Here is an 11,269-nt window from a genome sequence, read left to right as displayed (position 1 = left end):
TTTTGCTTTTGCATGCCCCATGCTTACTTTTAGACTATTATAATGGTTGTTTTGCTGCATACATACACATAGCAATTTGCTTATGGCTGAGCATTTAGTCTTCAGGAACATGCTAAACTTTGGATGCTAGTTTCAAAATGTCAGGCAATAATTCACAGCAAAACGTTTTGTTTGACTAGCCTCGTCAAAACCATACAAGGAAAGCCAGTTGCTCGATTATTCCACATCTGCCTGTTTTCCTCACAATATTATGGAAAACTTAAAAATAAATAAATAAATAGTCGTCCAACATTGTGGTTGATACTGGACATTAAAGTGTCAGTCAGGTATTTGTGTTGGTGAAGCTTGATAAGTGTGACGCTTGTGGGTATTTCTAGCCCGGTATAGCCTCTAAGCGCAAGGAACTCAAGTGGCACGCACTCCTCTCGTCGTCCATACGACAACTGTGGAATTTGAGCGGTGATCGTAACATTATATATGGCGGAGAAATCAAGATAAAGGTGTAATGCAAGTCCCTTAAGTGCTTTCAAGAATCTGTATCGGTTGTTTTACGCCTAAAAATTACTCTGGAAACATGCGTTTTAGCCATGTTCACTCTTTTAAAAATACAGTTTAAAAACTTAATTCAAGTTCAAAAATACTATTCGGCCCTCAGAGAATTCTTAAATGCTTTTCGTAAGTAGTTGAGTAGTTTTAAAATAGCGCTCTTTTCCCTGAAGCTCTGCGCACCGTGTGTGTGCACGGGTAGGCGGGGGCCTTATGGTTGCAGGCCAACTCAATTCAGTAAGGATCGGTAGTTTGTTTCTAACCTCAGCCCCGCTCAGATTTGTTAAAGAGCCCAGTGTGACTAGCCTTCGATGTTTCGGAGCCCCATTTGTCCACGCAAACTCCCGTATCTAGGCCTTCCTGTGCTTGTCAATGCGTTGTAAGCCCACACATCTCCACCTCCGCTATAGTTAGAGACCTGAAAAATTCGCGCATTCATTTCACGATAGGCTAGAATCCAAAACGTTTGCATTTTTGCTGCTTCGGTGATTTGACCACAGTATATCTGAAGGATTTTGGGCCTATGTAAAAATGTAAACAAAAGAAGCATCGAATCACGAGCATCCCAGTTAACAGGTGCCACGAGTCAGTAACCAATGAGCAGATGCTATTCGCCCGAGTGCATAGAGGATCATGGAGTCCATCCTACAGGTCATTGAAAACGCAAATTTTTCCGGTCTCTAGCTATAATCAGGTCTGATGCGAGGCAAGAGTTTCAGGAACTTCATCAAATTGGAAAACAATCCAAACACTATCGGAGCGTTAGTTAAAATGCCGTGATTATTTTTTTTTATCTTTGAAATGTGATTTAAAATGTGGCTGATAAGAACTACTTTCTTTCAAATCATGTTTAATTTTTAGTTCGTTGAAGAGGTTTATTTTATAACACGTTATCTAATTGGTCATGCCATTGACGTATTTGTGATAGTAGATAACAGAACACAGAGGGCAAACAAGACAGATTACTTTCAGAATGTTTTAGAATGATTGCCGCCGAAATTGCGAAAATTTTCTCGGAGAGGTAAGAATGATACACATCTTTATGCACAAGCCTTACAGACATAAATTACTGCGTGAGGTTGCTCTCTTGTTTTTAAATTAAATGAATATATATAGTTCTTTGCAAACTTATCCTAGTCTGAACCCAGAATTTTTTAACTATAGAGACAAATTTCTTATTTAAGGAACACAACTTGTTAATTTTTACTTTCAACAAATTTTAATTTTGTTTTGAAATAATTATTGCATGATTGATAACTAATTTATTTGAATATTTCACTTATATTAAACTTGTGAACGATATTACAAATCTTAGCAGATGCATATTGCCGTAGGCTTAGTACTTTTCTGTAAATAATTTATAAACTTATGTTACGTACTTAGCAAGCATACATTAAATGAAAACATTTTATAACATTGGTGGTCGAATTTTCACACAGAAGAATTACTAAATATTAATATATCATACGAGCTAGGAATATAAATGACCGTCTCTCGAAAAAAAATTGGTTGTCTGTAAAGTCGGTTTACGGACGATAGTTTAACGTGACAACGTCATAACAAAACATTGAAGAATTAGTTTCATACTTTTATGAATAAAATTCAATAATTTTTATTGAATTATCACTATTTTGTAAGGATACAAAGGTGTGAAATTAAATCTACAATTTAATTGATGAATTTACTTTTATTTGCACTCATTAATTCAAATGTGTTTATTACTTTAACGAAGAGATTATTTTAACTATAACTTTTATACGTGTTTGCTATTTAACTTCTTCCAATCTGTGTTATTCTGTTAAGGATAGGACGATGATAGGAAAAGTAGGAAACGAATGGGAGTGTTTTAAGTTTAATGTGCCTCGAAACAGTCAAATCGATGGTTGTTCCAATCGAGTGGAAGAGAGATAGATGCGGCGCAAGCGTACAATGAGCGTAACGGGACAGAGCGTAACGGGACAATGTGCGTAACGAGACACTTTATCGTGCGTGCAGCCAGCGTTCATCGATTTATTAGACGTTGTCACGTCAAAAAAGAACTCGGAATTCGAAATACGGCGTTGTTTCTAGGAAGACCGATTTTGTCTGAAATCACGAATATATATAGCCTTTATTCTTCGCTGGAAAGTCCGTAAATTGACTGACATTTCTACAAGAGTATCTCTCGACCTCCAAGAGCAATTACACTCGACAGCGAGCAGATTGGAGGCGACAAAACGCGCCTTCGCTGCCGCTAAAACTCTCAATAAAACGTTTCATTGCTAGGGACCTGTAAAATTCGCGATTTAAAATCCCTAATGGATAGACTCCATGATCCTCTACGCTGTACACAAACGTGTACTTGAAGAAATTAATATTTTCTTTTATAATTACTCATGAACTCTATTGCAGGATTTAATAACGGGGCGCCAGAGGTATTCAACATGTAACAACATAATAATACTATCAATAATTATTTTTATTGCATTAAACATAGCATCAAAAACCTCGAGTCATGGAATCAACAAACAAACAAATATTAAATAACTGAGTTCAGTCTATGGGATGTCGTAGATAACCTGACTCTTAAACAAAATAAAATAAAAGTATTTAAGTTCCTGAAAGTGTTCACAAAGTAAAAAGTTTTGGGGTTTTCTCCGGCTTGCTCGAGCATGAACTTCCTAGCTTCTGGACCTCTGAACTTGTGTGTGAGTAAATTGTGGATTTTAAATATTTTTACCGATAATTGCCGAAAGTCAATAGTCACGTAATTTGATAATAATTCAAAGTTTATCCTAATACTGTTCAACTACGTCGACGGTAAAATTTACGTTAGCGTCCCAATATAAAGACGATGCAGGCCATACCTTATCTCTGGTTCGATTAAGATCGTTCAGAAAATACGTTGTAACTCATGTAAATTGAATGCAATCCCTCTGAATTCAATATCAGGGCGTCGCTGACTATTGCCCAGTATGCAGACGTAATTTTCACAATAATAACGCCGAAATTAGCCTCGCCACGTATAAATATTCCCCGAGGGAATAAACTTCAACCCGCACTAAATGGCGTCATTTTCCACTCTTTTTTCTTCTCTCTTGCCTAAATTAAATTGTTACTTGAAAAGGGCCAATCACGGCCGCGACACGTTAGCGTCCTTTTTAACTAAGCCAATAAAATGTCACTATTACACAAGCATAGGCTCGTCGAAGCTGTTCCAAACGCCGCGCGATTATTTATATCAGCAGTTGTCATGACGACGCAGCACGAGCTACGCGCGCCGCCATGCAAGAAACAAAACAAAACACTGCCGAAAGTCCGGGAAGCGGTATTAACCTCGAACGTTAAACAATAACAAACAGTTTCAGTTAGTCTGATAATACCGTAGTATTACAACGCACTCGTGCAAATTACATCTGCTGATTCGTTACCGACTCGTAACACCTGTTGACTGGAATGATCTTTATTCGCTAATTCTTCTGTTAAAGATTTTTCATTGGCCTAGAGTCCTTCTAATAAATTGTGGCTCAATCACTAAAAGCCAAATAATGTCAAAAGTATTTGTGCTCTATCCTATCGCGAAATGAATCCACGAATTTTACAGGTCTTTAGCAACTTGTTGCTTGGAGCATGTCAGGAAACAGATTCTGAATATTTTAAAAGTGAATCTTCTTGACTGGCGAGAGAGTAAATCTACTCGGTGACACTTCCTAATGCAACGAAAGGTGCAACATTGATGCGTACAGGGTAATAAGTTCACCTAATTCTGAAATAAATCCACAAGAACATAGACCAAATAACTAAGCATTTTTTTATGCTTACTGTAGAACCAAGTATCCCTGAAACATGTTTATGCCTACTTCAACATCAAGATGTTTTGATCTAGTAAATATTCAGTCCAGAAGAAATACTTGAATAAGTATATTTAACGAAAAGGATGTACATCCACTCCAATATTCAACTCATTAGGATACAATCCCCAATATATGGTAGGACACAGAAGCTTCAGGTTCGAACTGCTTCAATTGCTCCAACCACTCCTATTGTTATAACTGAAAGGTTACGAAGAGGAGGTGAAGTATTAAGCGCCCCACTCCTGACTCTTGGGCCAGCTCTAGTAAAGGGCAGACACACTCGTCCTGCTAACCTCAACTCCTCTAGGAGAAAGCCCGCTGGAAACACGGCTACAAACACACTTAGGCCATCAGCCAGCTTCACATTTCCTAGACACGATGTTATTTAGGTGTCACTGTGTACTTTATCGTTTAACTTGATGTAAGCTTTTGGACATACGCCATTGCTAACACAGCGTAACGGAACAATGAGCGTAACGGGACACAGCGTAACGGAACTATGTGCGTAATGGAACACTGTTTTGTGCGTGCAGCCGGCGTTCATCGATTTACTAAACGTTGTCACGTCAAAAATTTCCGATGTAATAGATACCGTACTAATCACCCCACGTGTCTTAGAAGATCCTGAATCTGTCAAGATGAAGTTTCCGACAAAACTGCTAAATAATTTTGGCCTCATGACACTCCAGCTGTCTCTTATCCTCGCAGCGCTACGCTCTCGCGCGCGAATGTTTCCCCTCGCGACTGTCACCGGTTCAGGAGTCAGTTTCTCGCTCTAGTCACGTGACGCCGGCCGCGCCGGACAGCCCCCCCCCTCCCTTGCTGGAAGAGAAGACCCGCTCAAGGACGTCTTAGTTCAAGGACCCGCGAGGGGTCGTTACCACAACGCCGAAATACCACAACGCCGAATACCATAACGCCGAATGCCAAATTGACCGCAACGCCGACAGCTAGAAAACTGCTGTGTACCACAACGCCGAAATACAGTAACGCCGAAAAATGTACCACAACCTTACCTAACCTAGGCTAGCCTAACCTAACCTAATCTAACCTAACCTAACCTAACCTAACCTTACCTAACCTTACCTAACCTAACTTTTGTGGCAGTCTTGCAATGAAATTTTTCGGCGTTAATGTATTTCGGAGTTGTGGTACACAGTAGTTTTCTAGCTGTCGGCGTTGTAGTCAATTTGGCATTCGGCGTTATGGATTTCGGCGTTATTGTACGTTCGGCGTTGTGGTGCGTCCCCACCCGCGAGCCATAAGTCTGCAAAACCAGGCCCGAGAAATGGCGAGGTGACGTCTTCGGGACTACGAGCGGACAAGGTCCCAGGAAGCTTCGAGGTGTCTCATCATCCAGACGACCAACATCCCTCGCCTGACTCACCAACATTTCGGTTTTGTCTCTGCGAACTCTTCTTGGAAGCTTTATTTGGGAGCAGATGACTTCAATGCTGTAGTGCGGTTAGAAGACATGATGTTAATCACTCGCTGTTTTTGTTGAATGAAGACGAAGGTTGATCGGTTACAGCATAAATAAATACCTATGGGCGATGTTCGCTAATGGAAGATCAGTCTTAGGATGGATACTTGTGCAAAATAGACGAGATTTTGTGTAACGTAACTGAAAATCCGGAAATATTACTCCTTCCTAGTTATGCGCCGTTTTACTAAAATTTCAGTAATAATTCTTCCCCTCATATTAAAATAATTGGGTTGCAAACCTCTTCTTTCAATAGCATGGACCATTGCAAAGTATAACCCATGCAAACATTTCAGTGATGTAATGCCTGTGAATATACAATACTTTCTGCAGACAAAATTTAAAACGCTATGTAAGGCATGAAATCGCAAACCAATAATTTGTTTCTCATGTTATTATTTTTGTTTCTTTATTAGATTACCGAAATGATAACATGGTTTCTCCCAAATGAACATCATTTGCTGCGCATCTCACACTTTTAAGCTAGCGAACTACAACCACCATTGCGCGTTCCATTTGAAGTCGAATATTGGTTGCTTTCCATGGTATACCTCGGCGTGAACGAATTATAGCCTAACATCCAGAAGTTACGACATTGCAGCTGGAATGTTTGATTATTTATAAGTAGTTTGAAATAGCCGCTTCGAAGACAGGGTTCAGGGTGAGGTACAAAGAGTGGTCCAATGACCTACCGCAAAGTTGGATAACCGTGACTTGGATCAAAACTCAAATTTGAAAACTATTGTGAAATTAACACTCAGAATACATTTATGCCTTAAAATAAAACAAAAACATTCTATTAAAATATAAAATTAAATTAAAAATATTAATATGTACGCCATAAAATCTATATTCCTAGGCTATAATCCACCGAGTGCAATTAAATTCAATGAAATAATATATAAAATTATAAATTTAAAAAAATTAAATAATAAACCGCACATACCTCACGAATGTCCAACGTACTAAATTTAATTTTCTGCTAATGTACTTCTAAAAAGTCACAGCAGTTTTTACTAACAATTCCTCAAATACTACCATAAAATATAGTATGCCATCACGACAGCAATTTTTGAAAGCCGCCATATTAGATTCTATTATCGTCTTTCGGTGTGTGCTCTCATAATATTGGCTTAATAATTCTCAGTTATATCATACTAGCTTCAATCACCAGATCACCAAATATCGCAGAATCCGACATATTGTCGAATAATTTGGTCATTATGTTGAAACATTTTTAAACATCAACCACAAATTTCGGAAAAACTTTTAAAATTAATTTTAAAAAATTGCCTATACATTGATTAATCAAATCGATTACAGTTCTTGGACCTGGTCGGTGAAAAAAGGTAATATTTACCTTTAAATAATTATTAGTATTCATTTTTTTCTCTTTACATTTCCACAAACATATTAAACATATTGTCACGAACTGAACGAACTGGTGTTTTTCATTAGCTAAGTTATATTATTCAGAATACACGATTAAAGTGAGACACTACCAATTATTAGCAAGTCCTTTCTCTCTGTACAGGGAAAAGATAAGAAATGGCGACGCTGCTGACACACTCGTCCCTATGACTGCCTCTCCTCGTGGACACAGTCGCTGGAAACACGGCAGCAAACACCCTCGGACCGCCACCCAGCTGCGCATTTCCTAGAAATGATGTTATTTGTGTTCTTTATTGTTTAGTTTTAATCGTTCAAGCGGTTTATTGAAACGTAATTTTGTGAAAGCACATGGTGACCAATCACACATTTTTTTTATAATGTGTTGCAATTCCAATTTATTACATTGTTCTTCATTTGAAACCTTCGAGAAGAAATACAATTTTAACATGTCAAGTAAAAAATAAATAAAAATTGCCTTTTTACAGATGTAACAAAATATCAGGAAAAAATATTGGTTGTCTGTAAAGTCGGTTTACGGACGAAAGTTTATCGTGACAACGTCATAACAAAACATTGATGAAATATTGCATACTTTTATGAATAAAATCGAATCATTTTTAGTGAATTATCACTATTTTGTATGGATATGAAGGAGTGAAATGAAATCTACAATTTAATTGATAAATTTACTTTTATTTGCACTCATTAATTCAAATATGTTTATTACTTTAACGAAGAGATTATTTTAACTATAACTTTTATACATGTTTGCTATTTAACTTCTTCCAATCTGTGTTATTCTGTTAAAGATAGGACGATGATAGGAAAAGTAAGAAACGAATGGGAGTGCTTCAAGTTTAATGCGCCTCGAAAAAGTCAAATCGATGGTTGTTCCAATCGAGTGGAAGAGAGATAGATGCGGCGCAAGCGTACAATGTGCGTAACGGGACACGGCGTAACGGGACAATCTGCGTAATGGGACACTTTTTCGTGCGTGCAGCCGGCGTTCATCGATTTATTAGACGTTGTCACGTCAAAAAATAAAGTGAGGCAAGTGTCAAGTCTACCTTTAAATCGACCACACGTGTTATAGTTATGCAGTTGCATTATATGGAAGTTTAGTGTCCTATCTCACATTGAAGTCTCTTTAGGGCGTGCCTAGATCCTGGCATTGAAACCGATGAGTCCAACGACCCGCACTTTATGACTTTTTTTGGCCCGGGGTGGGGGAGGAGGGGAGGGAGGAAGGCTGTCAAATGGTGGAGAATAGTAAATACTACTATGAAATTATTGACCTTCGGTCACATTGCAGATGTTTTGGAAGTGTTGCTGCAGTCTTGTTGAGTCACGTGAAGAAGCAAGGACCGTGTACTAGTAGACAAGTAGTACCGCATTCCCCATCTTCATGAGGAGCTGCAAGTTTACTAGAATGCTGGGGTAAGAGATACCGGCTTCACTTTCGCCTCTTGCTACTGCACCGTCCGGGATCTGTCAAAATATTAATTTTCTCAACAGGGTTATGCTTCACACCATAAATACACACAGGTTTGAGGCGACGTGACCTACAAAATTATAGTGAGCATCGAAACATTTGACCATCGACTCTGTGCTCACAAATGTTCCTGGTTTCTGTTCGCAAGGTTTGATCTCCTCGCGGTGATTGTACCATTCCGGGACCAATGGTTGGTCTTTGTGGTCTGGCGACCGCTCCACATATTCTTTAGCAGAACTTCGGTTTAACCGCTCCGGTCGGTCATAACGTCAGGAACCGTTCCGTGAAATCGGCCAGGTATTGAAGTGACGAGATGTAATCGGTAGCTGGTATTCGATGGGCTATGAATTTCTTATTACTAGAGACATGTAAAATTCGCGGATTCATTTCGCGATAGGCTAGCATCAAAACAACTATACCTTCGTACCGCTTCTGCGATTGGCCCACATTTTATCCGGGGAACTGTGAGCCAATGGGATACACTAAACCAAGAAAGTGCCGAATTATGGACAACCTAGTTGAGACGTCTCACGCGTCAGTAGCCAATGAACATGTGTCATTTCCGCGAGTATTTAAAGGACTGTGGAGTCTATCCTAGAGATCAATGAATCCGCGAATTTTGCAGTTCTCTACTTATTACTCATGCTCACGCCGAGGTAATAAATATAGCTTAGGTGTGCTCCAGAGATCATCCATTTCTCGATTCGAAACATTCGTCATGGAATTCCATCGAACCTGTCTTTGAATCTTCTGATTAAAGTTCTGCTGGTACTGATGTTTTCACGTTGGTCAGACATAGCGCTCGTTCTATCAGCAATAGACAACACTGTCGTTGATGCCAGAGCTGCAGAAGAATGCGGTACTGCAGATGCAGGATACATAGTTTGCGTAGTTTCTTGTACCTTCAACACTTGCATAATCTCTTGCAGTTAGTTTATCCTTTTTTGTTATTGTCTCAAAGTGTTTACAAGTCCTTGTCTAACACTATTTCAAGTTACTTTTGTTGCTCGTCCACAACTTACACAGCTACTTGGCAGCCACAACTCTGTTCGCCCATCCGTTGTCTGTCACTTTTTTTGTTTAACTTTACAACTCAATCATGACCATATCTTAGGTATTTTCGATTTTTTCTTCTTACCTCTCTCGCGGTTATTCGTACTGGCAGCATAGTCTCGGGCTTCTCATGTCTTACCTCTCGATAATCTTCAACTCCTCTTCGTAGAAAAGGCTGTTATATACTGTTGTTTGCACGTCCTTCAGCGTTTAGTTCTGTTCGTGAAGGTTCCTATTTATCAGTGATCTGTGCTCTTCGGACTTCTTGTTTAGAACATCGCTCAGGTCATTTATATTTTGTTCTAGTCTCTCGTCTAACCTGGCAGACTGGTAAGCATGTTTATATCTATTTTAACATGATAACGTCTTATAAATTGATGAACGCCGGCTGCACGCACGAAAAAGCAGGACTCATTGTCACGTTCCACCTGAGCCGAGCGTGCAAAAACCGGCCAACCACCGTGACAGAAAATCTTCTATAATATAAACATGTTAAGGCGGGCTTTTTAACTAATTGTTCGTGATTATATTTCAACAATTTATTAAAATTAAATTTGCAAAAACTGTAAATAATATTTTAAAATTAAAAAGTATGCAATTTTTCATCAATTTTTCTTATGACGTTATCCCGTAAAATTATCATTCGTAAACCGACTTTACAGACAACCCCTTTTTTTAAAATAATCTAGATAAAAACATATAATTTTGTTTTTAAAATTTGACAGTAAAAGCTAAAGTACATCAGACTTACTGAAGTCCTTCGTTTTAGGGGTATTCAGTAGTCTTGCGATTGGAATTGTGCTTGTGGTCGGGATATGTTGATGATTCTCCTCTTCAACAAAGGTCCGCTGATCCAATTCACCTTCAACCCCTATGCTTCAGCGCGGTGCATACTCGTCCATTTGTCTGCACTCTCGACTCAACAGTCAGACCAAGGAACAGAACTCGCGTTGTGGACTTGGAGGTTATTCAGGACGAGGCAAGTAGTTGACAAGTTGCCGCTCAGAAGAATGTATTAAACTTCCTCCTTGTATTTCTAATTTATTTCTTGTGATGAGCGGTTTGTTAATGGTGGATTATTTTTTTACGAACTAAATTTTGGGACAGAATATATATACTTCTAAATTTATTTACATGAATATTTGAAATCAAAATTGACTTTATCATTAAATAAATCCAAGAAATTTTCAAATGACAGTCAATAACGTGATAAAAATTAGAAAAAATTAAAATAAACCAATGTTTTAGTGCACTGTTTTTTGAAAGTATTAAAATTCAGTGCTTGTTGTAATGATGCTATGTCAGCACCCACAAACAATGCGAGTGTGTTACCATGAAATTGTTATTTGTTTCTACACTAAATTTATTAAAACATTCACATATAATGTTTTATTTTCCTAAATAAATTCCATAACTTTTTTTACAGTATTTGACACATTTATTTATTCTATAAGTAAAAAGACTATTCCG

Source organism: Bacillus rossius, chromosome 5, assembly GCF_032445375.1.
Source record: "Bacillus rossius redtenbacheri isolate Brsri chromosome 5, Brsri_v3, whole genome shotgun sequence".
Taxonomy (NCBI): domain Eukaryota; kingdom Metazoa; phylum Arthropoda; class Insecta; order Phasmatodea; family Bacillidae; genus Bacillus; species Bacillus rossius.
The sequence above is the reverse complement of the archived record's forward strand: the minus strand, read 5'-3'. Positions refer to the sequence as shown.